The following is a 26126-nucleotide window of genomic DNA, read 5'->3' as shown; positions in this document are numbered from 1 at the left end:
CAGAGACAGAAGCTGCTGGGCCGCTGGGGTAGCTGCTTCTCGCCGCCCTGGGCTGGCTGGGTAGCTGAAGCAGCCGTTGACGGGGCAACCTTGGAATTCTGGCGGGGGGGGGGGAGGCTGCAGCTGCTCCCCACGTGCCTTCTTCTGCATGGGCCTCTTGCAGCTTCTGCTCCTCCCCCAGGTCCTGATCCCACCACTACGGCCTTTATATAGTGATTGTTCCCCCAGCCTCAGCCAATCAGCTTCCACCCGCACCTCCTTTCAAAGCTGTATTGTAAAATGTAATTGAAAGTGTAACACATTTCAAACACTGAGGGTACGTCTACACTAGCTTGTTAGTTCGACCTAGGTAGGCAAATGAGGGCAACCGGAGTTGCGAATGAAGCCCAGGATTTAAATATCCTGGGCTTCATTTGCATGTTCCCGGGCGCCGCCATTTTTAAATCCCCCTTAGTCCAAACTCCATGCCCACGGCTAAGTGCGGCACGGAGTAGGTAATTAGAACTATCATTACTCCTCGTGGATCTCTAATTCGAACTACCTACTCCGTGCTGCAACCTACCCTGAGACACCATCTTTTCAATTCTCCTGGTGACCGGCAGAGTTGGGAGCCTCGACTCTTTCCCCTCACAGCCACGTACAACTGCCTGGTGTCCCGAGAGTACCCTGGTCCCTGGTACCTTCCCTCAGCAGGCAGAAAATAGAAAAGGCCCCGGAAACTTCTCCATGTTGTCCTCAGTTGTACTCCATGCTTCTGGAGGATCTTTGCTACAAACTGAAGCTCCAAACAAAGGACTGAATGACCCATCCAACCTCCATATGTGCTCCAGAGACGTGACTTAAGGCAGCCGTTTATTCTGTCACTCCTACCAGCCAGAAACCAAAACATTGTAAACATTGTGTTTACTTGAGTCCTTTAACTAGTTTAACTCTTTCTTTCTTTCTTTCTTTCTTTCTTTCTTTCTTTCTTTCTTTCTTTCTTTCTTTCTTTCTTTCTTTCTTTCTTTCTTTCTTTCTTTCTTTCTTTCTTTCTTTCTTCAAATAAAGCTTTGGAGTTTAGGGTTGAAAGGAGTGGCGCACGGTGATTTTTGTCTAGGTTTTGAGTTATAAAATGAGCTGAGAATGTGATGGATCCTTTTGGGATGGTGAGGAGGAGGGGCTCCCTGCTCCTCCTCCTTCCTCCCGACTTGTCCAGGTCTAGCGTCCTGCCAGCCGTACCCTCTAGGGCGTATGTACAGTCTCTCCTGTTCGGGTGGCAGTTTATGTGCTGCCTCCACAGTAGTTAATGCCAGTGGTTCCCTGCCAACTTTGGTTGCAGTTAGGGGGACCCAGTCCCATCCTCTCTTATGGGTCCCAGCCCAGGGCCCAAGGACAGGTATGGCTAGCACCCTGTCCGGTTGGTAGGGCTCCAGCCGCAATGCACCAGCCCGCCGGCTGATGGTACTAAAGCCTCGCCCTGGGCTACTTTCTACCCCCGTGGGTTTCTGACAATTGTGCACAGTGTCCTCCTACTCCTCCCGCCCCCAGGTGTCTGTCCAACCATGCTGGGGCTCCCTGGGACTCCTCAAAACCCTTGCCTCCTCCACCTCCGCTCCTCTCCATCCTCTCCTAACCGGTTCCCACTCCAATCCTCGGCTGCCCCCTACGCTGGTGTCTGCCTCCCTTTTAAACAAGTAGGATGGAGCCCTTAACACTCCTGCCTGGGGTACAGAAAATAAATAACAAAGTGCTATTTACTTCTTCTCCTACCAAAAGAACTAGGTGCCACCCAATTCAATAAATACGTAACAGGTTTCAAATAAACAACAGGAGGTATGTCTTCATGCAGTGCATGGTCAGCTTGTGGAACTCCTTGCTAGAGGACGTTGTGAAGACCAGGGTTTCAACAGGGTTCTGAAAAGACCCAGATACATACATGGAGGACAGGCCCATGCGTGGCTGTTAGCCAGGATGGGTAGGAATGGTGTCCCCAGCCTCTGTTTGTTAGAAGCTGGGATTGGCAACGCGATGATTCCCTGTCCCGTTCATCCCCTCTGGGGCACCTGCGATCGGCCATTGTGGGCAGACAGGATACTGGCCTAGATGGACCTTTGCTCTGACCTGGTGTGGCCGTTCTTATGTACCAAGAACTGAGACGAGCAAAACAGAAACGAGTCTCCTGTCAATCACTGCACTGAAGGGAGGTTGGAAAATCGCACTTGTTCAGACAATTTAACTAAAGCAGGTTGGCTAAAACCAAACACAATTAAAAAAGAGGCGATTGCGTTTCCTTCCCAGGATCTCCTTTCTACAATTAGCATTTGCCCAGGTTCCCTGATGGAGGGGTAACAAAGAGCAACAGTTACCTCTGGGCCTGGGGGTTGGTGGGAAGTGCCAGCTGTGCCCTAGGCCACATCCTCATCTGATCCTTTCCCCGAGCCCCCACCCCTGCCCTGCTTCTTTCTGCCGTCTCCTCCTGCTCCCTCCTCTGAATATTCCCCATCAGCCCTCGCCCCAGAGCCTCCTGCACGCCAGGAAGAAGCTGATTGTGCTGGGGCGGGGGGCTCTGGGAGGGAGAGGGAGGAGTTAGCCGGCAGGGCCCATGGGGGTGCGAGGCTCGGGGGGTGGGAGAGGAGCTCGGTGCAGGACTCACTCAATTTTCCCCTCGGTGCTCTTCTGTCAGAGAAAGGGCTCGGCAGAGCCAGGGCCTGGAAGGTGAAAGGAGCCTAATTTTCCTATGAAAAATAAGGGCCAATGTGCCACTGTGAGGACGATTCACCACAGAGCCAATGGCCCCAGGGCAGCGGGGGAGTCTCCACGTGGCGATGGGTCTATGCCGACGAGAGGCCTTGTTGGAACGTGTCTGGGCAAAACCAGCGACTGGGCCGGATGGGGCCTGTGGGACGCAGAGTCAGATTAGAGGCTCTAACGCTCTCTGGCCAGGAAGCCCAGTGAGGGAGGCAGAGCTGAGCGCTGTGTGGGGAGCAGCTTCTGAGGTGCGACCGTGCAGCCGGCTGACTTCCTAGGAGGAACAGGCATTGAGTGGGGGGAGCACAGGGAATGGCTCAAACATCCCGAGGGGTGGCCAGAGGCAGGACACTCGCCCTGCAGCGTGGGGGGAGGGGGCGGCCGTGACATCACACAGGCCTTTGGCAGGCCCTCCCCATATTAGGCAAAGATGGTGGGGAGGTGGTGACCTCACTGAGAGATGGTGACATCAGCCAGGCACAAGAGGGGCAAGGCCGGGATGACCTCGCAGACCCCTGTGGCACTTGCTAAGGCAAGTCTCTGTCTCGCGATGTCTCTCTGAGGACTCAGAGCTTCCTGGTTCCTGCATGTGAGCGCCTGGAGGAACCTCTGTCGAGCTTCCTTCTCCTTCTCCTGATTTCCCTACAGCCCAGACATCCCTGCGGAGAAGGTAAGAGCCTCCGAGGGGGTGGGAACTGCTCAGTCTGATCCACCTGGTCCCGGCTGGATTCTAGGCACGGAACACTGGGTGAAAGGGTCGGAATTTTATTCCCCACCTGGGGCTTTGTCCCTTAGAACCACTGGGGCCGTGGGGGTTTCTCCTGTTTGGTTTCTCTTTCCCTCCGTCCCGCCCGCATTTCTCTTCTTTTCTTGCCTCATTTGTCCTCTTCTGCTCCCCACCCCACATCGGGAGCTGGTCTCCTGGGAGATCCAACCAAAAAGGTGGGGCAGAAATAGTGCTCTGACGGGGATCGCCCCCGTGATGTGGGCCATGCTTTGGGCTCTTTGGTGAGAATGTTCTGCCCCCCCTCCCTCAGTCTCTCCCCTGATTGGCAGGACAGGGGCATTGTCGGGGAGGAGTCTCAGGTCCTTGTCCGTGTGCAAGACTGAGCCAGTAAGTCAGACCCACCGAGGTGTTTCGCTACGGTTGGAGCTTCCCTGCGTTTGCTGTCTTGGGGCTTTTCCTCATACCATATACGCCAAAGGAATACAATGAAAAAAGTGAACACATTATTAACCTGACAAATCAGATTAAGTACAGAAGGTGGGGTGAGGGAGAGGTAGGGAGGGAATAGCTGTTTATGAGTTAATGAATGGCTAATCAGGGGGTGATAAGTGGGGAAGCTATCATTGTAATGGGCAAGGGAATTAGCATCTTTGTATCTTTGGAACATCGCTTATTTTGAGTGCAGGGAGCTGTGTAAATACTCCCTAAGGTGCTGCGGGACAAAGTTACTGACTAACAAGGCTGCCCCTCTGAAACTAGTTCTGTGACATCCTTTGGAAGCGCTTCCCAGTCTGCTGTTGCTGTCAATAATGTGCTAAATGGGAGGGAGGGAGATGCTCTCTTATAACCTCAGCCTCTGATTGCCCCTCCCCTTTTCCTGCCAGGGCAGAGCGCAGCAAGGGCCTGGCCCCTCCCACTTCTCTGCACAGGTGCAGACATGACAGTTCTCTGGAGACTTCCAGCAGGCTCCTGATTTCTTTGAGTCACCCCCCACCCTTTCTGCCAGCTGCACTACAGGGGTAGGACCAGGCAATGGGGAGCATCTCTGAGTCATGACCTCTAGCTGCTCCTTATCGAGTGAGGCTGTGTCTAGGCTGCAAGTTTTTGCAGCAGAGAGTATGCTTTGTGATGTCATTAGCATATTTTGTACTGATGCTTTTTGCATAAGGGGTTTTTGTGCAAAAAAGAACAGCGTAGCCACTTCTGTTTTTTGCCAAAAAGCTGTTTTGTACAAGATCTGAAGAGGCATAAAGATCTTGTGCAAAAAGGAGGTTTTGAGCAAAGCAGAAATGACTACACTGCTTCTTTTTGTGCAAAAACCCCCTTGCGCAAAAAACATCAGTCCCTCATTAGCATACTCTCTGCTGCAAAAACCTCTCAGTGTAGAGAAGCCCGAGAGAAGTAAAAGCAGCAGCAGAAGAATCAAAAGAGGAAGAAACAGAAGAAGTACCAGCAACAGAAGATACAGCAGAAAGAGGAACAACAGAAAAAGAAGCTGCAGTCGCACAAACAATAGAAGAAGAAGCATGAAAAAAGTAGGGACAGAAGAAGTAGCAGAAAAAGATTAGGAGAAGAAACAGGAGGTAATAGCAGCTGAAGAAGAAAAATTAAAAGAAGCAGCAGTGGCACAAGAAGAAAAGTAGCAGCAGCAGGAGAAAAAGCAGAAGAAGGAGGAACAGAAAAAGCATCAGTAGCAGAAGAATCAGTAGCAGATTAAAAGGAAGCAGAAACAAGAAAGAAACAGCCACAGAAGCAGCAGCAGCAGCAGAAGAGACAGCAGCAGATTAAAGCAGAAGTGGCAGCAGCAGCAGCAGCAATAGTAGAAGAAGCAACAGAAAAGGATGGAGCAGCAGAAGCAGATGAAGCAGCAGGAGAAATATCAGAAGAAGAAGTGGCAGAAATAGAAAAGTAGCAGCAGCAGAAAAGCAGCAGCAGTAGAAGATGCAGCGGAAGAAGAAACAGCAGAACAAACAGAAGAAGCAGCCTGAAAAGAAGTGGGGCAGGGAAAGTTGCAGGAACAGAAGCTGATGAAGTAGCAGCAGCAGAAACTGTAGGAGAAGAAGCAGAAGAAAAGAGGCAGGAAGAGAAGAAAAAATAGTAGCAGAAGCAGAAACAGAAGCACAGGAGAAGAGCAGAAGAAAGAGGCGGTAGCAGCTACGGCAGTAGAAGAAACTCAGCAGAAGCAGCTGTGGCAGAAGAAGAAAACTAGCAACAGAATAAGTAGGACCAACAAAGGAAGCAGGCGCAAAAGTAGCAGCAGAAGAATCAACAAAAGAAACAGCAGGGCTGTGTCTACATTGGCATCCTTTTCCGGAAAAGGGATGCTAATGAGACAAGTCGGAATTGCAAATGCCGCGGGGGATTTAAATATCCCCCGGGGCATTTGCATGAACATGGCTGCCGCTTTTTTCCGGCTCGGGGTTTTGCCGAAGAAAAGTGCCAGTCTAGACTTAAGCAGCAGAAAGAACAGAAGAAGGAGAAACAGAAAAACAAGCAGAAGCAGGAGAAGGAGCAGCAGGAGCAGGAGAAGCAGAAACAGCAGCAGCAGCGGTGGAAGAAGAAGTAGCATCAGAAGCAGATGAAGTAGCAGCAGCAGCAGCAGCAGATGAAAAGAGAAATCAAAAGCAGCAGAAGCCATCAACAGAAGAAGAAAGCAAAGAAGAAAAAGCAAGTAGTAGCAACAGAAGAAGAAAGAGCAGCAGCAGGAGAAGTAGCAGCGGAAGAAGAAACAGCAGCACAAACAGAAGAAGAAGCCCGAAAACAAGTATGGGCAGGAAAGGTGCAGCAACAGTAGCTGGCGAAACAGCAGCCAGAACTACTGGGAGAAGGAGCAGAAGCTAAAAGGCAGGAAGAGAAGAAGAAATAGCAGCAGAAGCAAGGACAGCACTGCGCTGCATTAAACAGCACTGCATATTTTACAGTCGAAAGAGGCTATTTTGAAATTTGGTGCATCTCCACAGCGCCAAATTTTGTAATAACGTGCTCTTTCGAGCCGTCCCTTATTCCTCGTACAACGAGGTTTACAGGGCTGGTGAAAGAGCGCGTCCGCTATTTTCAAAATTTTTCTGAAATAGCAGATGCGTTCCTTGGATGTGGCGTTGCTATTTCGGGATCCTTCCAGGACCCCGATACAGCAATGCAGTCGAGACATAGCCCTCAAGGAGCAGAAGAAGTAGCTGCAAGAGAAGAAAGAGCAGCAGCTAAAGAAGCATCATCAGAAAAAGAAGGAACAACCACAGCCACAGAGGAAGCAACAGGAGAAGAAGGAGCAGCGGCAGAAACAAAAGAGGAAGAAGAAGCATGAAAAGAAAGGGACAGAAGAAGAAGCAGCCACAGAAGCAGATGAAGCAGATTGAAGCATCAGAAGAAGACACGGGTGAAGCAGCAGCGGAAGAGGCAGCAGCAGAATAAGTAGCCCCAACAGTGGTAGCAGGAGCAAAAGAAGAAGAAGAAAAGCAGCAGCAGCACCAGCAGCAGCAGGAAAAACAGCAGCAGAAGTAGAAGCAACAGCCGAGTAAGTAGGGTCAACAGAGAAAGCAGGAGCAAAAGCAGCAGTAGAAGAATCAGCAAAAGAAACAACAGAAGAAACAGTGAAAGCAGCAGCAGTAGCACAAACGAAGAAAAAGCAGTGGCCACAGAAAAAGCAGAACCAGAAGAACCAGCAGAAGAAGCAGTGGCAGAAATAGAAAAGTAGCAGCAGCAGAAAAAGAAACAGTATCAGCAGTAGAAGAAGCAGCGGAAGAAGCAGCAGCAGCACAAAGAAAAGAAGAAAAAGCAGAAAACAAGTAGGAGCAGAAAAAGCAGCTGCAACAGAAGCAGATGAAGCAGCAGCTAAAGTAGCATGAGCATCAGAAGAAGAGCATCAGAAGAAGAACCAGAAAAAGAAGTAGCAGCAGCAGAATATAAGGAGCAAGAGCAGAAAAAGAAGGAGTAGCAGCAACCTCACAAAAAGCAGATATAGAAGAAGTAGCAGCTACAGAAGCAGCAGCAGCCATAGATGCTGCAGCTGAAGAAGCAGCCGAATAAAAATAGGAAGTGAAACGCTGCAGATTGAGAAGAATTGAAGAAAGAGGCCATAGCAGCAACAGCAGCAGCAGCAGCAGCAGAAGAAGAAGAAGAAACACCAACAGAACCAGGAGCAGCAGCAGAAGAAAAGTCGGAGCAGAATAAGTAGCAGTAACAAAAGAAGCAGGAGCAAAAGCAGCAGAAGAAGAAAGAACAGAAGAAACAGCAGAAGCAGCAGCAGATTGAAGCTGCAGAAGAAGCAGAAAAACAAGCAGGCGGAGGAGAAGGAGCAGCAACAGAAGAAAAGAAACAGCAGAAGAACAAGCATAAGAATGAGAATCAGAAGAAGCAGCAGCAGAAGTAGCAGCAGCAGATGAAAAGAGCAGTGGTAGCACCAGAAGAAGCATCATCAAAAGAAGAAACCAAGAAGGAAGACGCAGAAGAAGTAGAAGCATCAGCAGAAAACTGTAATCCCAAAGGAAGGAGCAACAGAAGAAGAAAGGAAGCATCAAGAGCAGCAGAAACAACAGAGGAGAAGAAGAAGTGGAAGAAAAGAGGCAGGAGCAGAAGAACTAGAAGAAACCTCAGCTGAAGCAGAAACAGCATCAGATCACAAGAACAAGCAACAACAGAAGAAACATCAGAAGAAGAAGCAGAATCAAAGAGACAGGAACAGCAGTAGAAGAAACAGCAGAGGTCCAGGTTGGATATTAGGAAACACTATTTCACTAGGAGGGTGGTGAAGCACTGGAATGGGTTACCTAGGGAATGGGTTACCTAGGGAACTAGTGGAGTCTCCATCCCTAGAGGTGTTTTAAGTCTCAGCTTGACAAAGCCCTGGCCGGGTTGATTTAGTTGGAATTGGTCCTGCCTAGAGCAGGGGGCTGGACTTGATGACCTTCTGAGGTCTCTTCCAGTTCTATGGCTCTATGATTCTATGATTCTAGGAGGAGAAGCAGCGGAAACCAAAGAAGCAGCAGCAGCAGTATAACAATAATAAGCCACAGCAGAAAAGAGCAGAGGAAACAGGAAGTAGCAGCAGCAGAAAAAGAAACAGCAGAAGGAGCAGCAGAAGAAGTGGCAGTAGCAGAAGGAGCAGCAGACTTTAGCAGCAGAAATAACAGACTAAGGAAAACAGGAAAAAAAAGGGGGAGCAACAAACTTTAACAGCAGGAAAAAAAGACTAAGGAGAAACAGAAAAACAAGTAGAAGCAGGAGAAGGAGCAGCAGTAGCAGAAGAAGCAGATACAGCAGGTGCGGCGGAAGAAGAAGTAGCATTAGAAGCAGATGGAGTAGCAGCAGCAGATGAAAAGAGAAATCAACAGCAGCAGAAGCCATCAACAGAAGAAGAAAGCAAAGAAGAAAAAGCAAGTAGTAGCAACAGCAGAAGAAACAGCAGCAGCAGCAGGAGAAGAAACTGCAGCAGAAGCCGCTGTAGCAGAAATAAAAGGAGGAGCAACAGGAGAAGAAGCTGAAACAGCAGAAAGCAGCAAAAGTAGAAGCAGCAGCACACACTAAAAATTAGAAACGGAAAAATAAGTACAGAGAGTAGAAGCAGCTGCAAGAGAAACTGATGAAGCAGCAGCAGCAGAAAGTGAAGAAAATAAAATAGCAGCAGCAAAAGCAGAAGTAGCAGAAGAAAAAACAGCAGCTGAAGAAGCATCAGCAGAAGGAAAGTAGCCAAAGAAGGAGTGGAAGAAGAAGCATAACAACAAGTATGGGCAACAGAAGGAGCAGCAACAGTAGCAGCTGAAAAAGCAGCAGACAAAGGAGAGGCAGAAAAATAAATAGGAGCAGGAGAATGAGCGGCAGTAGCAGCAGAAGAAGGAACAGCAACAGAAGGAGCATCAGGAGCAGCAGCAGATTTAAGCTAGAGAAGTAACAGCAGTAGAAAAAAAGGAGTCATCAGGAACAGTGGCTGCAGAAGAAGAAGAATGAAAATAAGTAGGGACAGGAGAGGGAGGAGCCACAGAGGCAGATGAAGCAGCAGCAGAAAGAGCAGCACTGCAGAAGCAGCAGCGGAAGAATAATAAGAATAATGAGCCCCAGCAGCAGAAGAAACAGGAAGTAGCAGCAGCAGCAGCAGAAGAATCACCCGAAGAAAAAGCTGCAACAGAAGAAGAAAAGTAGCAGCAAAAGAAGCAGCAACAGAAGATGTGTTATAAACAGAGGGGCTGTGTCTACACTGGGCCCCTTTTCCGGAAAAGGGATACAGATGAGACAAGTCGGAAATGCAAATGCAGCAGGGATTTAAATTTTCCCCGCTCCATTTGCATGAACATGGCTGCCGCTTTTTTCCGGCTCGGGGCTTTGCCAGAAAAAAGCGCCAGTCTAGACGGGGATCTTTCGGAAAATAAAGCCTTTTCCGAAAGGTCCCTTATTCCTGATTTTAGAAGGAATAGAAGGACAGAGCTAGGTCAAGGGAAGGTTCTGCCTCCTGCCTTCCTTCCCAGTAGCTTTCCAGTATGAACCAGCTGTGGGTGTTAGCACTGCCCCCTGCCTGGCCGTGCGATGGGATAAGAGTTACCTGGGGGCGGGTGTCTAGGTCTCTGTATGGAGGCCTGAGTGTATTGTGATGTCATGTGTGACAACAACAAAGAATATGGCTGCAGCATTCTTATCCTGCCTCCAGTCCAACTGGTTGGCAACGGCTGGTGCCCAAGGATCTGAGAGACGTGAACTGAGCCTCTGTCAAGAACCTCAGGAAGCCGCTGTCCCCGCGGGCGTGAGAGAGGATGAGTCTGTACAGAAGGTAATTCCCGGAGTCTTTCCCTGCCCCCGAGAGCCCACCTTGGAGATTGGAGCCTCCTCGGCCTAGGACAGATGGGGACAGGGGCTGCAACAGTGCTCACCCAAAGGCTCAGCTTACAGGAACCCTGCGCAACAGCCTCTTCCCAACTCCCAAAGTAGGGGCAGAGCAGGGTGTGTGGCTAGAGCACAGTGCACCATGGGAATTCTCTGCTTTCCAGGGCCCAGATGGGAGCAATGGGTTAGGCAGAGCAGCCCCAAGGCTCCTTTGACCATCCCCCTGGAGCCAGGCAGGGCCCAGCCCCAGACTGCAGGGAGCACAAAGGGGATTCAAGGGGAAAGTACAAACTGGAGATGGAAGAGTGCAGTCGATCAACCGACAGGCAAAAGCTTATAGGTGAATGCTCTACACGACACGCATTTCCCCCTTCCCTCTGCCAGTGCATCGTTTAGCAGGATGCCCAGCAGCCCGGCTCAGTTCTGGCTCATGCAGGGTCCAGGACCTACCCCCGTTGCGGCTCTGCTTTTAAAGAGTATTAAGAGCTGGGTGTGCAGGCAGCTTGCACCAGGTCCAGGAGCTCAGATTCCTGCCATGCCCCCAACCCCTGGACAGGGACTGCTGCTGTCCCAAGAGGAGAGCTGGTTTTTAAACGGGTTCCCCTTGCAGACCTGCTCCCGCCTGGCACCTCTGCTGCTGCCTCTGATACAGAGGCAGCAGGCTGGGTGGGCAAAGGGCTCCGGGAGTGGGGCTGGAGTGCACTGGCGGCTGACTATAGAATAATCGAGTAAGGAATACGAATTCATGCAGTTACTCGACTGTTCAGTTAACCACTATGGAACATCTCTAATTCAAACCCATTTATCCCCATCCCTGCCCGGCACAGGAAGGGGGTAGCTGGGAATGAGCCTCAGTGCACTAATGGTGCCCGTGTCTTTGCAGGGGGCGCCGGGTGCAAACTCTGCCCCTCGGACTGGCGGCTGCGCGGGGACAAGTGCTACTGGGTCTCCACAGAAAATAAACCCTGGAACAAGAGCCGCAGCGACTGCGCCGCGAGGGGCTCCCAGCTGCTGGTGATCCGGGACCGGGAGGAGCTGGTAAAGGGGCTGGTAACCCCCTGCTGGGGCTTCCCCTGCTGGGCTGGGCTTGGGTACAGAGCCTGGTTAGACACACTTGAGGACTGGGAGTTTCACAGCTGCCCAGCGGTTTGGTTTGGACGTCCCTGTTCCCATTACTGGTTACTAAGGGGGGTCCAAACTCCTGAGGCAGCTTTGACAGGCCCAGCAGAAATCACTAGCCTCAGCGTCAGGGTAGTGACAGAGGCAGCTCTAAGCCATTGTTAGCCTCCCCTGTGTGCGTGTGCTGAACCCAGCTCAGCTGGGAGTGCGAGTGGGGCTCTGTCTAGACTGCAGGCTTCTTTCAGAAGAAACTTTTCCGGAAGAGATCCTCCGGATAATGTCTTCCGAAAGAGAGCGTCTGCACAGCACAGAGAGCTGTGTGGTCAGTGAAAAGATACTGTCCGCACTGAACGGACGCTCTCTCCCGTGTAAGCTGGGATTGCTATGGATGGAGTGGTCACCAGGACACCTGGGCTTCTTCCTCTTTCCTCTTGTGAAAGAACTCCCTCTTCCCCGCCCACACACGCCTTTATGCAACAGAGCTCTTTCGGAAAAGGGCTTCTTCCTCGTAGAAAGAGGATTTCCAAAGTCAGAAAAACCTCTTTGTTTCGATGATTTAAAAAAAAAAAAAAAAAAAAAAACACCTGCAATGTAGATGTAAATGAAGATTTTTTCAGAAAAATGGCCATTAAAAAAAACACCCTCTGCAGTGTAGACACCCTGAGAGAGACAGAGCCATCCCTTCCAGTGCCTCCCAACCTGCACCTCCCCTCATTTGGGGCAGGGGCTGTGCTCAACAGCTGTGGGGGCCAGAGTGGGGGGGGGCAGTCCCAGGGCTGAAGGGGAGGTAGATAGCAGGGGCCCCAGTCTGCTCTGCTCGCCAGGCACCTAGAAGCATGATTTGGGGAAAGGGCAGAGTCACCCCCTCACACACACACCCCCTGGTCACTGGTACCAAGAAGCAGTTGGGAACTGGTGGAGCCATGTGGTCTGGGGAGGGGTCACTTCGCTGCTGGTTACTAAGGGGCAGGCTTGACTCCTGCTGCTGTTCTGGTGCTACTAAGCCCCCAGGCCATTTCAATTGGGGGAAAGTGGTGGAATGGGGGCAGGAAGGGGTGGAGAAATGGGGCCAAGATGCTGGGGAGCTCAGCATCCCCCAGTAACGGCCCTGCTGGGTGCAGCTTGTAAGAGGTCAGCTGGAGCTGGGGCTACCATTTACGTGCCATGTGGCTGCCTAGAGCACCATGAAATCAGGGGCAATTTGGTGCCACAGGTTTCGTGGTGCCCCACATAGCTGTGGGAGGGAGAGGGAGGGGGAAAGAGAGATGCAGATCAGGGCTACACGTCCTGTAGGCCACATGTGGCCCGCAGCCTGTTTGTTTGTGGCCCGCAGTGTAGTTTGTGTTTACGCAGAGCTCAACGTGTGGCCCACAGGAGGAAGCCAGAACAAAGAAGTAATCGATGTAATGCTGTTCTGTAGCTGCGCATTTTCGGAGTTAAATTCCTGGACTGTCATTGCTCAGTGAAAGTGCTGCCATAGGGGTGGAAATCGGGTAATTGTTGCATTTTGTTCATATCAGCAGAACTGACTTAAATGGGGCCTGCGTGTTGTGTAGTCTTTGTATTCATGCCTGTCGGTGTGAAAAAAGGGATTTGCATGTCTATGCAACCACGCTTAAGTTGTGGCCCTCAGCATGTGCTCGGAACATCACTGTGGCCCCCAGGGCTTCCAAAGATGAGTAGCCCCGATGTAGGGGGATGGATGGAGGGAGGGTCTATATGGGGATTGCCAGGCTCACAGCCCCATAATTCTGGTGCTGGACTTGATGACGACTTGGACATGAGAGAACATTCAGGTCACCAGGTGCCTGTCACACTCCCTGCAGGAGGCCCTCCAGGACCTGACGCAAGGCCCCTCTCAGCTCTGGGTGGGACTGTCCCACCCCTCCCCGGAGAAGGCCTGGACCTGGCTGGATGGATCCCAGCTGGATCAGACCCGGTGAGTGATTCCTTGAGTCACTTTCCCTGTGTGGGCAGAAGGGGACAGGGACGGGGAGGGCAGAGGAGGAGCAGGGATGTTCAGGGTGAGGTGACGCTGAGGTTGTCCATTGACAGTCTGTGGAGGGAGCAGAGCAAAGGGGTGAGGCCGGAGCCTTGGGGATCCCCAGAGAGGGGGGCAGGAGAGGGGCAGACATGGACCAGCCAGAGGCAGGAGGGGACCAGGAGGGGCAGCGTCGGCACAGCCCGGCAAGGAGGAGCCGTGGGGCAGGAGAGAGATGGGCAGGGCCTAGCGCAGCAGGGAGGAGGGAGCTGGAGCTGGGCTTGGGCCAGGGAGAGGCCGTTAGAGTCCCTGGGCTGGCCCTGGCAGTGGCTTTGCCAATGTATCAACTGTCGTTAATGTGGGAGAAGGAAAAAACTATCAGGGAGTCGGTCCCACCCGTGTGAAAGAGTTTCTAGCAGGAGCTGATTCCAGCCCAGGACCAACATTAAAGTCTAGGAAGAGAAGGGTCCTTTATAGTGTCCATGCTAGTGCTTACACCAGTCCTGTTAACAATTCCCCCCTCCCCCAGTTACAGTGGCCTAATGTCTGAGGTGCTGAGGGAGGGGCAACCTTTATTGACCCACGAATGGGCTTGTCTGGCCTTACACTCTGCTAAGGATGGACAAGCTGGGTGGGGTCGAGGGAGCAGCCCCTGGGGCATTAGTGGCCAGCCGGCTCGGCCCCAGACCCAGCTGCCATTCAGTGGGGCTCCAGGGGAACCCCTCAAACACCCAGAGGGGCCGGCCAGGGCCAGGTCATCAGCCTTGCAGGGGAGGGGTGGGCGTGGCAGTGACATCACAAAGGCCTGTGGCAGGACCTCAGCCTATCGGGGGACAGGGATGACCTCACAGAGAGACTCTGACAACAGCCAATCAGGACAGAGGCGCAAGGCCGGGGCAAGCTCAGAGATTCCCGCGGTTTGGCAGCAGCGCGGCCCCTTCCCAGGGTCTCTGTGGGGACCAGATGGAGAATTGGGACCGAGGGGCGAGGGCAAGAGGAGCCTCGTCGGCGTTTTCCCCTTCCCTGCAGCCGGTCGTGTCGAACCCAGTGAGACGGTCGGAGCCTCAGAGAGGTTTGGAGCCTGCTCAGTTTGGTTCCCCTTTGCCCCCTCCCCTCCCTCTGTCTCGCCTTTTTCTGCGTCCTCCCCCCTTTCCCTGCTCCACCAAGCAGGGTGGGTGGGTGTTGGGGCGGTCGGAGGCCTCACTCAGAGCTGAGCTGGCAGAGCGCTGGGAGCTGGAGGTGACCTGGCCCGTCCTTTCGGACATCTGTTGAGCCCTCTCCCCTCCCCCTGCTGCCTCCGAGCTCCCAGTCTCGCTGCGGATTGGTCGAGTGGGTGGTTATTGACAGGGGAGACTCGCGGCCTTTTATTCTCTTTAAAACTGTTCTCGGTGAGTCGTTATTAATGGTTCCCAGCCATGCTGGAAGGGCCTAACACGTGGGGCTCTGCAGGGGTCTGTTCTGGGACGGTTCTCTTCAATCTCCATCAGTGATTTAGATATTGGCATGGAGAGGGCGCTTATTAAGTTTGCAGATGATACGAAGCTGGGAGGGGTGGCAAGTGCTTTGGAGGAAGGGTCAGAATTCAAAGTGATCTGGACAAACTGGAGAAATGGTCTGAGGTAAATAGGATGAAGCTTAATAAAGACAAATGCAAAGTGCTCCACTTCGGAAGGGACAATCCACGTCACACACACAGAACAGGAAGTGACTCTCTAGGAAGGAGTCCTGCAGAAAGGGATCTAGGGGTCAGAGTGGACCACAAGCTAAATAGGAGTCAAAAGTGTGACACTTGTAGAAAAAAGCCACCATGATTCTGGGAGGCACTAACAGGAGTGTGGTGAGCAAGACAGGAGAAGTCGTTCTTCCGCTCTACTCTGCGCTGCTTAGGCCTCACTTGGAGTCGTGTCTCCAGCTCTGGGCACCATGTTTCAGGAATGAATTGGAGAAATTGGAGAAGGCCTGGAGAAGAGCAACAAAAATGTGGAACAGTTTAGAAAACATGAGAGTGAAAGAACTGGGCTTGTTCAGTCTGGAAAGGAGAAGACTGAGAGGGGACATGAGAGCGGTTTTCACGTACCCAAAAGGGTGTCACAAGGAGGAGGGAGACAAACTGTTCTCCTTGGCCTCTGAGGACAGGACAAGGAGCAATGGGCTGAAACTGCAGCAAGGGAGGTTTAGGTTGGACATTTGGAAAATGTTTCTGCCTGTTGGGAAAACTTCCTGTCAGTGTTGTGAAACACTGGAACAAATTGCCTGGGGAGGTTGCGGAATCTCCATCACTGGGGATATTTCAGAGCAGGTTGCACAGACACCTGTCAGGGATGATCTAGACGGAGCTGGGTCCTGCCGTGAGGGCAGGGAACTGGACTTGATGGCTTCTCAATGTCCCTTCCCATTCTACTGTTCTGTGATTCCCAGACCAGACGGATCAGTCCCAGACCAGCAGGGCTGGCGGGGAAGAGGAGGGGTGGTGGTCAAGCTGTTTCTCTACCGTATCTATCTCTGGGCAGTTCCTGAGTCTCTAAGGGCAGGGCCCATGAGCAGTGGTTGGGCTGTGGCTGGTTGTACAGCTCTGGGCTCTGATTGTCCAAATGTCCCAAGGTGCTGGCTGGGGGCAGGACACCAGCCGTGTGGGGGGAGGGGACGGTGATGCCACAAAGGCCTGGGGGGGAAGGAGCTGGGGGAGGGGCTGAGCTCATGGAGATCCCCTGACATCAACTGCAAGGCAGGGCAGCCTCAGAAATATCCCCCCTCCCCCAGCCCTTTCTGGCTGTGTGGGAGCCCCCCAAAGAGGCAGGGCTGGAATCGCTCTGAGACCGACCCCTCGGGGGTGACGTGGGCCAGCCCTTGGGACGTCCCCTGAGACCTCTCGGCCGCCCCCTCTCCCAGTCTCACTGCTGATTGGCTGAGCAGGGGGCCATGGCGAGGGAGGAGGTTTCCCAGCGGTGACACCCGGCTCCTCTTCCTTTGCAGGCTCCGCACGGCGGGGTCTGGCCTCGGGCCGGCCCTGCGGGGGGACCTGCGGGCAGAGCCCCACACGGGCGCTCAGACAGCGGGGAGGTGAGCATGGGCGAGCAGGGGGAGGCTGTTTTCCTTTAGCACTGGGGGGCTGGGGGTGGGAAAGGGGAGACTGGGGACCCTTGGGCAGGGCTGTGTTGGGCCCTTCCCCCTCCAGGGTCAGGGCTGTGAGTGGAAGTTGATCTCAGGGCCTGGCTGGTTCAGGGAACAAGAACCTCAAATCCCATCCCCTCCCCCTCACACTCCCCCCTCCCCCACTATGGGATCCATCCACATTGACCTAGTCTGGAGAGACAAGGCCCTTCCTAAGAGCCAGGCCCCATGGATCCGACTCGCTCCCCTGAGCACCAGGGCCCAGCCCCGGGGATGGGGATGGGGGCTCGTTGGCACAGGCTGGGCACGGGTCGTGGGGAGGGAGGCGCCTGGCCCAGGGGGGTTGGGAGCAGGACTCTGATGGGCCCCGTCTCCTCCCTTCCATCCCAGCTCAGCACAGCCCCCCTTAGGGAGCTCGGGGCCCAGCTGGGACGGTCCCTCGGGGGCCCAGCCAAGGACATCGGCCGGCCGGCCAGGGAGGGGGCTGACCCCTCTGCCCACTGCTGCTGGGCCAGAGGTGAGGGACCCCGCTGGGCAATGGGCCGCTAGAGCAGACACCGGCAGATGCCAGGCCGGGGGCCCTGTGGAAATGACCCGCCCAGGCTCCCACCGGCAATGGGAGTACGGTTACCAGGTGAGTAAAAAAATATCGGACACACTTGATCTCAGATGAGGGTGGGGGGCCGGGCAGGGAGGGAGGCAGGGCTGGCCGGGGGAGGGAGGGGGGTTGGGGCGGCCAGTGGGAAGCAGGCCTGACGGGGGGGGCGGAACAGGTGGGGGGGCAGCGGTACTGGACGGGGGAGATGGGGGGGAACCAGTCGACGGGAATCAGGGCTGGGTGGGTTAGGTGCAGCGGGGCTGGCCGGAGGAGATCGGGGGGAGGGGGGGAGAACTGGCCGCCGGAAGCAAGGCTGGCAGGTGCAGCGGGACTGGCCGGGAAAGATCAGGAGGAGAAGTGGGGAGAACCGGCTGCCGGGAGGGTTGGGGGAGCGAATCGGCCGGCGGGGAGCGGGACGTAGCCGGGCATGTGCAGATCCCAGGGCGCTGCCTGTTCCGCACACGGTCCTGGCGCAGCGCCAGTGAGTTCTGCTGCGGCTGCACAAGGCGCTTGCCCAGCGCTCAGGAGCACAGACGGGGCTTCCCCTCCCCCCAAGGCGTCACTCCAACCAGAGGCTCCCAGCGCCGATCGCGCCCCCTCCCAGCCCCTCCCCCCACCAGGCTTCCGTCGGGCGCCCAGCCGGAAAACCAGAAAGTCCCGACATTGCTCGTGCCCGGTGAGTTCTGACTGTTCTCACCGGGCAGAGGGCACAAAAACTGGACTGTCTGGTTGGACACTGGACACCTGGGACCCTGAATGGGAGCCTGGGGCAGCCGGATGCTGTGGGGGAACAGCTGGCATGGGGGGGGGGGGAGGCGGTAGCAGCTCCTGCAGTGATAGGCCAGAGGGGTCTGGCCCTGGGGGCCCTAGAGAGGCGCCGCCCAGGGCCAAGCCCCCACTGCCCCCTGGGTCCCGGGCCCCGCATATGACAGGCCCTTGCTGTCTTGGGACAGGAGGAGCCCGGCCACGGGGATGCACCAGCTCCCCCACCCCCAGCTTGGCTCCAGGGCCGGTGTTGCCTGCAGGGAAGGAGCTGCCAGCGGGAGTAGGAGCATCAGTCGGAGCTTTTCCTGCTCACGCCGGGACTGGAGCCATGGACCCGACCCGGCCCTGGACCGGGCACCAGGGGAGAAGGAGGAGCTGCCCCTCCCCCCCGCGGGGGATAGAACCTCCCCTCCCCCATCTCCTGTCCCTGGACAGGGACCTGCACAGCCCAGTGAGTCAGGGCCAGCTTATGGACTGTAGCCATTGGGCTGCACAGCCCTGACTAAAGGGGCAAGGTACCGACACTGGCCATTGGGCCACACTGGTTGGACTAAAGGGGCAAGAAACTGACCTTAGCCATTGGGCCAAACTTCCCTTAGAAAAGGGGCAATGTACTGACTCTGGCCATTGGGCCACACTGCCCTTAGAAAAGGGGCAATTACTGACTCTGGCCATTGGGCAACACTGCCCTGAGAAAAGGGGAAATGTACTGACTCTGGCCATTGGGCCATACTGCCCTGAGAAAAGGGGCAAGGTACTGACTCTGGCCATTGGGCCACACTGCCCTTAGAAAAGGGGCAATGTACTGACACTGGCCATTGGGCCACACTGCCCTGAGAAAAGGGGCCAGTACAGACTCTACCCACTAGGCCGCTCTGCCCTAAGGCAAGCTCTGCCAGAGGGAAGCTGGGAGCCTGCAGGCTTTGTGGCGGGAGAAGCTGCCGTCCCCTCGGAACCAGGCACGGGCTGGACCCAGCGACCCGACGGAGACGATTCCAGCCCAGGGACGGGGAGTGTCACAGCGCAGACTGAAGACTAAACAACCCGCCCAGCAGCCAGGACCAGGCGAGGTCACACACAGGACCAGGGCAGAGGAGGAGGAAACCGGCCGGCCAGGGCAGAGAGGGACCTGCTGAACCTCGGGGACCTGCTGAAGCTGGAACAGACGAAGGGGCCTCCCCATCGCGCCGCTTCCCCCAGACCCGAGCTTGGTCTGCCGGTGCCCTTCAGCCAGGACGCCGGGCACAGAAGGCCCAGCAACCGCGGCGCCTTGCAGCCCTGCCCTGGGCGTCGGAGGCCTGGCCAGGCCCTTCCCAGGGAGACTCCCATCCAGTGCAGATCCCTACGGCGGGGGTGGGGAACCTCAGGCGCGGGGGCCGGATGCAGCCCTGGCTGGCGGGGATCCGGCCCCTGAAGCTCGGGGCTCCCCACTGCATTGGGGGCCTATGCTGGGGAGGGGAGGGGGGCTGTTTCTCACTTGTGTGCAGCCCCCCATAGATTTTTCTGTGGGTCAGTGGCCCCGACCCAGCAAAGGTTCCCCACCCCTGCTCTGTGGGGGGTAAAGGTCCCTGGGAACCTGACTAGGGCCCCACCCATTTCACAGCCAGGAGATGTGCAACGGGGGGAGAGGAGGGGATGGGGGAATGGCGAGGGGAGTCTGAGCTCCCCACTTGGCGAGGGCCCTGGGGCGTCAGCTGCTCCCTGACCTGGCTGGGATGGGACAGGAGTTGTCCTGCCCCAACACGGGCACTCGCGGAGGGGGCAGATCAGAGCCACCCTGAGGGGCAGGGAGAAGTGAGGTTGGAACGGCTCTAGCTCTGCCCCACAGGCTGCTGGGAAGTGAACTTGGCACTCTTGGGACGCCCCTACCCCCATTGCACACAATCCTAATTTGGGCCAGGACCCAGCTGGTCAGAGAGCCGGGAAATTTCCCAGGCAAGCCCCCAGGAGTGTGCCAGGGAGCAGTGTGGACACGGTCTGGCTGTGAAATGGGCGAGGTTGCAGGGGGACGCGATGGGGCCCTAGTTCCGGCGTATTCCCTGGAAGTTGTGGGAAAGGGTCTGCCAGAAACTCCTGGCCCCGTTGGTCTCCAGGGTCATTGGGGAATCCCCTAGTGCAGCCTTTCTCCAGCTGGGGCTCCCCACCCAAAAGGGGGTCCCAGGGCCAGGGGAGGGGGCTCGCGAGCAGGGTCACTGGCCGCCTGGGTTTTCCCAGCCATGACCTTGTCTTCAGGCCACAAATCTTCCTCTGGGCAGATGTTGGAAATATTAAAAACTGTCGGATTTCTCCCGGCTTTCCCAGCTGAGTGGCTGGAGAGCAGCGGCTACTGTCTGGCCATCCGGTTTGGGGGCAGCCCCATTGACAGCAGCAGCACAGGAGGAAGGGAGGCCTGGTCCGGTGTTGCCACCCTTCCTTCTGCACTGCTGCTGGCGGGGGGGCTGCCTTTCCATCTGGGTGGCTGCAGAGCAGCGGCCCCTGGCAGGTCACCCAGCTTAAAAGTCAGCGCCACCACCAGCTGCAGCGCAGAGGGAAGGGGGCAGTGTTGCAGGGTGTGGGGCTGCCTTCTGAGCTGGGTGGCTGGAGAGCAGTGGCTGTTGGCCAGGGGCCCAGCTTAGACGACGGCGTCCCTGCCAGCAGCAGCACAGAAGCAGGGTGGCTCCGTGTGTTGTCACTCCTACTTCTGCACCACTGCTGGCGGGGGCCCTGTCTTCCGAGCTGGGTGCCCCAGGAGCAGCCACGACTCTCTGGTCACCCGCTCGGCCGTCAGTGCTGCCCCAAGAGCGGTGCAGCAGGAAGTGCAGGAGGGGCGGGATTGCAGCACTTCCTTCAGCACCGCGGCGGGTGTCAGCCCTGCCTCCCAAACCGGGTGACCAGAGAGTGGGTGCCACTGGCCAGGGGCTACCTCAGAGGGCAGCGCCGATACCAGCAGCAGCACAAACTAGGGGTGTCAACGTGTGTAGCTGGCTACACAATTAACCAATACGTCTGGGCTTATTGGTTAATCCTGTCGCCTCCACACACCCCTCCCCCGGCTGCCTCAGGAACAGAAGCAGCAAGAGGGGGGAAGGTGGGAGCTGGTGTCTGCGGGGATCTAGCTATTAAGCTGCCTCCCCATGAGCACCAGATCCCATGGAGCTGCCTGGCCCGCACCATGGGCTGCTGCCTCTCATAGAGATGCAGCAACACGGAGGGTGAGGGAGTCAGGCAGGAGCTGGTGCAAACGGGAAGCAGCTTTTAAGACAGCTCCCCATGTGTATCAGCTCCTATGGAACCACGTCTCACCCATCCCCCTCCACTGCTGCCTCCCTATCAGTGTGGGGTCAGGGCAGACATGAGATGAGATGTTTGGGGAACTATCTTCTAAGCCGGCTCTCCACACAGGCCAGCTCCATGGAGCCCCCTTTCCTCCCTCGCTGTCTCACATAGAGGCGAGGGGGATGGGGGGTTGCTTGAGGGGAGCTGACTTAAAATCTAGTTCTCCGTGAGCACCAGTTCTGCGGAGCTGCCTGCTCCTGCCTCTCACGCTCCAGAGGAGGCTGCTGCAGAGCAGCCTCTGTCCGGGGCTGGCACAAGCTCTCGTCGCACAGAGGCTGCTGTGTGGGATGCCGGTGCAGCCCCTCATTGCTGACTCAGGCACCAGGGACTATCGAATAATCGTGGAATTGCTACACTTTGATGCAGTGACATGATTGTTCAGTGACTCCCTGTCTGACATCCCTAGCAAACAGGGAGGATGGCCCTGGACAGTGCTCCCGTTGTCCTTCTCTGCCATCACCGGCAACAGCGCCGCCACTCCCGCCGGGCAGCTGGACAGTCCGTGCTGTCTCCGGTAACAGTGCAGAAGGCAGGTGGGCTGCTGCAGCTTTGCCTCCCTGCCTTCCGCGCCGCTGCTGCTGGGTAAGGATGTTAAATAACGATTCATGGACAAGTCGAGGAGTCGATGGAATTTCCATTGGCTACTCGACTAGTCGATGGGCACTTTCTGCACTTTGAACTGGACAAGGGCTCAAGCAGGGCCTCCTGTGCACTTCAAAACGGGAACTCCGTGTGCAGCCCGGGGCCAGCAGGAAGTTCCACTGACTCGGCTTTACGAGGGTCCTTCCGCTTTGAAAGGCTCAGGGTCCTGGAGGCTCTTGTGCATTTCTGAGTGGAAGCACCTGCATGGAGCCTGGAGTCAGCAGGGGACTCAGACCCCTGGCAATCCCGAGGTCCATGCGGCGCTGCTCCTTTGGAGAACCCCCTTTTCACACCTTTTCCCATGAGCAGGCAGCACCAGCACCACCAGCAGCGCAGAAGGGAGGGTGGCCTGGTGTGGCGGTGCCTCCCTTCCCTCTGCACTGCTGCGGGTAGAGGCTCTGCCTACTAATGAGGAGGCTGGGGGCAGTTATAAGGGGTCAGGTGCCCAACCTGGATGGCAACCCCACCGCCAGCAGCAACGCAGGAGGGAGGGAAGCTGGTCTGATATCGCCACCCTCCCTGCTGTGCCGCTGCTGGCCGTGCCTCTCACTTCTCAGCTGGGCAGCTAGAGAGCGCAGGCACCATGTGCACAAGGCCGCCTGACCCAGCAGAGCCACCCTCCCTTCCGTGCCACTGCTGGGGGCAGCCCTGCCTGCCACACTGACGCTACGTCTAGACGACAGGCTTTTGTCCACAGAAGTTTTGTCGACAGATATTGTCGACAAAGCTTCTGTCAACAAAGAGCATCTAGACTACGTCCAGTTCTGTAGACAGAGCAAGCCGCTTTGTCAACATGACAGTGTAGACGCAAAGGGCAGTGGAGATGCAATAGCGCCTTCTGGCGACAGAACTCTCTCGACAAAAGGCGTTATTCCTCGCAGAATGAGGTTTACAGCTGTCGACAAAACAGCGGAGTTCTGTAGACGTCAACAGAACTCAGCAGCAGTGTAGACGCAGGTATAATTGTGTCGACGAAAGTCCACTTTTGTCGACAGCACCCTGTAGTCTAGACACACCCTGAGTGGCCTGCGAGTGGCCCATGCTGGCAGGACTCCCAGCTGCAAAGTCAGTGCCAGCAGCAGCACAGGAGGAAGGGAGGCCTGGTCTGGTATCTCAGCCCTTCCTTCTGTGCCGCTGCAGGCGGTGGCGCTGCCTTTGGACCTGGGCGGCAGCAGAGCAGCGGCTGCTGTTGTGGGGCCCAGTTCGGAGGGGGCCCCACTGAGCAGCGAGTGAGGGGTGGTCACTGACGGGTCCCCCAGCTCAGAAGTCAACGCCGCCCCAGCAGCAGCGCAGAGGCAGGGTGGCCTGGCATGTTGTTGCCACCGTTCCTTCCGCACTGCTGCTGGCAGGGCTGCCTTCTCCGCTGGGGACCACAGAGCAGGGGCCACAGGGGAGGTGCCCAGCTCGGAGGGCAGCTCCGCTCCCAGCAGCAGCGCAGAAGGAAGGGGGTGTGGCTGCCATTGCATCCTTCCCTCTGCCCCCCTGCTGGGGGCATCGCTCCCTTCCAAGCTGGGTGGCCAGAGCGAGCGGGATCCCAGCTGTGGGGTCAGTGCCAGCAGCAGCAGCAGCGCAGGAGAAGTGGAGGCAGCGATGCCGTTGCCACCCTTCCGTCTGCGCCGCTGCTGGCCAGGTTGGGGGCAGAGAGCAGCTGCCCCTCCAGCCGCCCAGCTGGGGAGGCCAGGAGAGATCAGGGACATTTCTTCTTATTTCCAAACTCCGCCGGGATGGGGACCTGGGGACTGAACACGAAGCCACGGCTGGGAAAGCCCAAACGTCCGGTGCCCCCGTGAGCGACCCTCCTGCCCTCGCCTTGCCGCCCCCTTCTGGGCAGGGACCCCCAGGGGGAGAAACGCTGCACTAGGGGATTCCTCTACGACCCCGAGGGCCACCACGGCCAGGAGTTCCTGGCAGCCCCTTTCCCACCACTTCCACGGAGGAGGCGGCAGGTTCTCAGGGGAGGTTTCCCCAACTCAGAGATCTGCCTGGATGGAGAGTGGAGGAGCAAAGGGAGGGCCTGGCCAGGAACGCCCAGGGCCAGGGCAGGGCTCACACGGCAGCACCCATGGCAGGGAGTGGCCAGAGACTCCTGGGAACCGATGGGTGTGAAAAGAAACCTGCTGCTCAGCCAGGCCCAAAATTCTGTGTCTGCCAGTCACTGGGGCCAGCCCAGATGTATCCAGCCTCCTGCTGACTCTGGAGTCCCTGCTGCCTTCTCCTGCATTGCCTGGAAGAGAAGAAGTGATTCGTGGGGTCCGAGAGATGCTCCCTCGATGCCAAAATCTCCACCCACCTCAGGTGCAGCAAGAGCAGAAGCCAAGTAAAAAAATTGTGAGACTGGTTTAAAATAAAGAGATTGAAGAGAAATAAACCGATCATTGATTGTATGAGCTTTGCTTTCTGGGCCTTAAGCACATGCACGGGTCGGTCTCAGCCATTCCCTGCAAACCAGACAACTTGAAACACTTTTCCCATGACAGCCAAGGGGGAGGCTGCACCCCAGGGCCTGTGGGGACAGAGCGGTGCCAGCAGAGCCCCCTCACTGGGATGCAGCCCACAGGTACAGAAGGGGTGTTTCTGTTGCCTTGATAACAGCCCCTCCAGAGGCAAAGGCCTCCCAGACTTCTGGCTGGAGCAGTCATGCCTAGCTGTCAGAGCACAGCCTGTGGGTCACAGCTGGGGTAACAAGTCCCAGAGCAGCCCAAAGGCCAGTCTCATGGGCTCAGACTTGAAGGTCTAAAGGAACCATCATGGTCATGTGGGTGAGCTCCTGCTCCTTGCAGACCCCAGAACCTCTCCCACCCCTCTGGCCCCAGCCCCACTCGCCCTGGCTGAGTTACTGACACCCCCCACGTCACGGCTCAGCGATATCAAGGGATGGAGAATCCCCCATTACACGACTTGAACCCAGCCCGGGACGCTGCAGAGGGAGGCAGCCGCATCCACCCAACCCCCACGGGCTCTGCCCATCTGACCCCTTGACAAGCCCTTCCCACCCCCACACACGGGGTCAGTCAGAGCAGGCGTGTTCTGGCCGGAGCCCCCAGCCACACGGTGGGGAAAGAATTGTCTGAGCAGCTCAGCACTGGGGAGCCCACGTTTCCCTCTGCGGAGGGCGGGGCAGCCGGTCCAATTCCTCCCACCCATGTCAGTCCAAGGGCCGCCGATGGGAGCTGGCAGCACAAACGCTCCCATTCCCACCCAGTCGCCTGAGCCCCTGTGTCCCTGGGCCCAAGCCCTGGGCTCTGTTGGCTGAGGAGCAGGGACTCCGCATGATCCCAGCTCCATGTTTTATTGGTCTGTAAAGTGCTACCAGGCCATTTGTTGTGTGACCAGAGCGAGGGCTGAGGAGGAAGGTCCGGCCTGGGGCTCACAGCCGGTTGTGCTGGGGGTGTGTGAGGCAGAGGATGCAGGCCAGGCAGAGGCCTAAGAGGGTCTGTCCATGGCCAGAGAGGGGATCCCAAGGAGCGACTGTCTCAAGTTGCAGCTGGGGAGCTCTGGGGTGGGTATTAGGGGAAACGATTTCACTGAGGCTGGTGAAACGCTGGAGCGGGAGGCCTGGGGAGGGGGGGGGAATCTCTGTCCTGAGAGGATTTTAAGGCCAGACCTGACAAAGGCCTGGCTGGGGTGAGTGAGTTGGGCTGGGCCCTGCTCTGAGCAGGAACAGGACGAGCTGACTCCTCAGGGCCCTTCCAGCCCAGTGATTCTAGGACTCTGCACAGGGGCAGAGAGGGGGGTCCCAGGAGAGGTTCCCAGTCGCACCAGGCCTAGAGGCTAGAAGAGGGATGTGGGGGGTGCATTGGGCACTGGAACTAGGACGTGGTTTCTTCTGGGTGTGTGTGTTGCTTTTGCTCACACTCAGCTGAACGGCAACATTTCCATCATCATCATCGTCATCATCAGACTAGTGAACACAACAGCCCCGACCTGCTCCCCGGGGGGATGCTCAAAGGAAGCACCAGAAACCACGTCGGCTGGTCCAGCTGCCCCTGAAACACAGGCCAGGGGTTTAAGATTTTCTACCCGTTAACTCTGCATCCTGTGTCATCAGTGCACACACAGCCCAGCACTGCCTGTGCCCCCCGTCCAAACCCCACCCCACATCTCCCGCAGCCTAGAAACTTCCCCACCCAGACACCCCCATGAGACCAGCTAGTCTCCTATTATCAGTCACCAAACCCCCATGTACCTGAAAAACTGCCAGTCTGTGCTAATATCTGCCCTATATCCCAGACTGCCAGTCTGTGCCCCACACACAGAGCCCCCCCATGCCAGCCCCTCCCCCACATCCCTGACTACCTGCCTGCCTCTGCCCCACATCCCTGACTATCTGC

The 26126-nt window shown here is 56.2% G+C and overlaps 1 long non-coding RNA gene across 1 annotated transcript; it reads left to right on the top strand.

The window, feature by feature from the left end:
• The first annotated feature begins 11068 nt into the window (after nucleotides 1–11068).
• LOC142823191 (uncharacterized) lies at nucleotides 11069–13509 on the top strand. Its single transcript, XR_016347407.1, has 3 exons — nucleotides 11069–11302; nucleotides 12758–12876; nucleotides 13210–13509. It is a non-coding gene; the product is annotated as an uncharacterized LOC142823191 (long non-coding RNA).
• The last annotated feature ends 12617 nt before the right edge of the window (nucleotides 13510–26126 follow it).

Source organism: Pelodiscus sinensis, chromosome 19 (genome assembly GCF_052426305.1).
Source record: "Pelodiscus sinensis isolate ZL-2025 chromosome 19, ASM5242630v1, whole genome shotgun sequence".
NCBI classification, from domain to species: domain Eukaryota; kingdom Metazoa; phylum Chordata; order Testudines; family Trionychidae; genus Pelodiscus; species Pelodiscus sinensis.
This window is presented reverse-complemented; position numbering and strand designations above follow the sequence as displayed.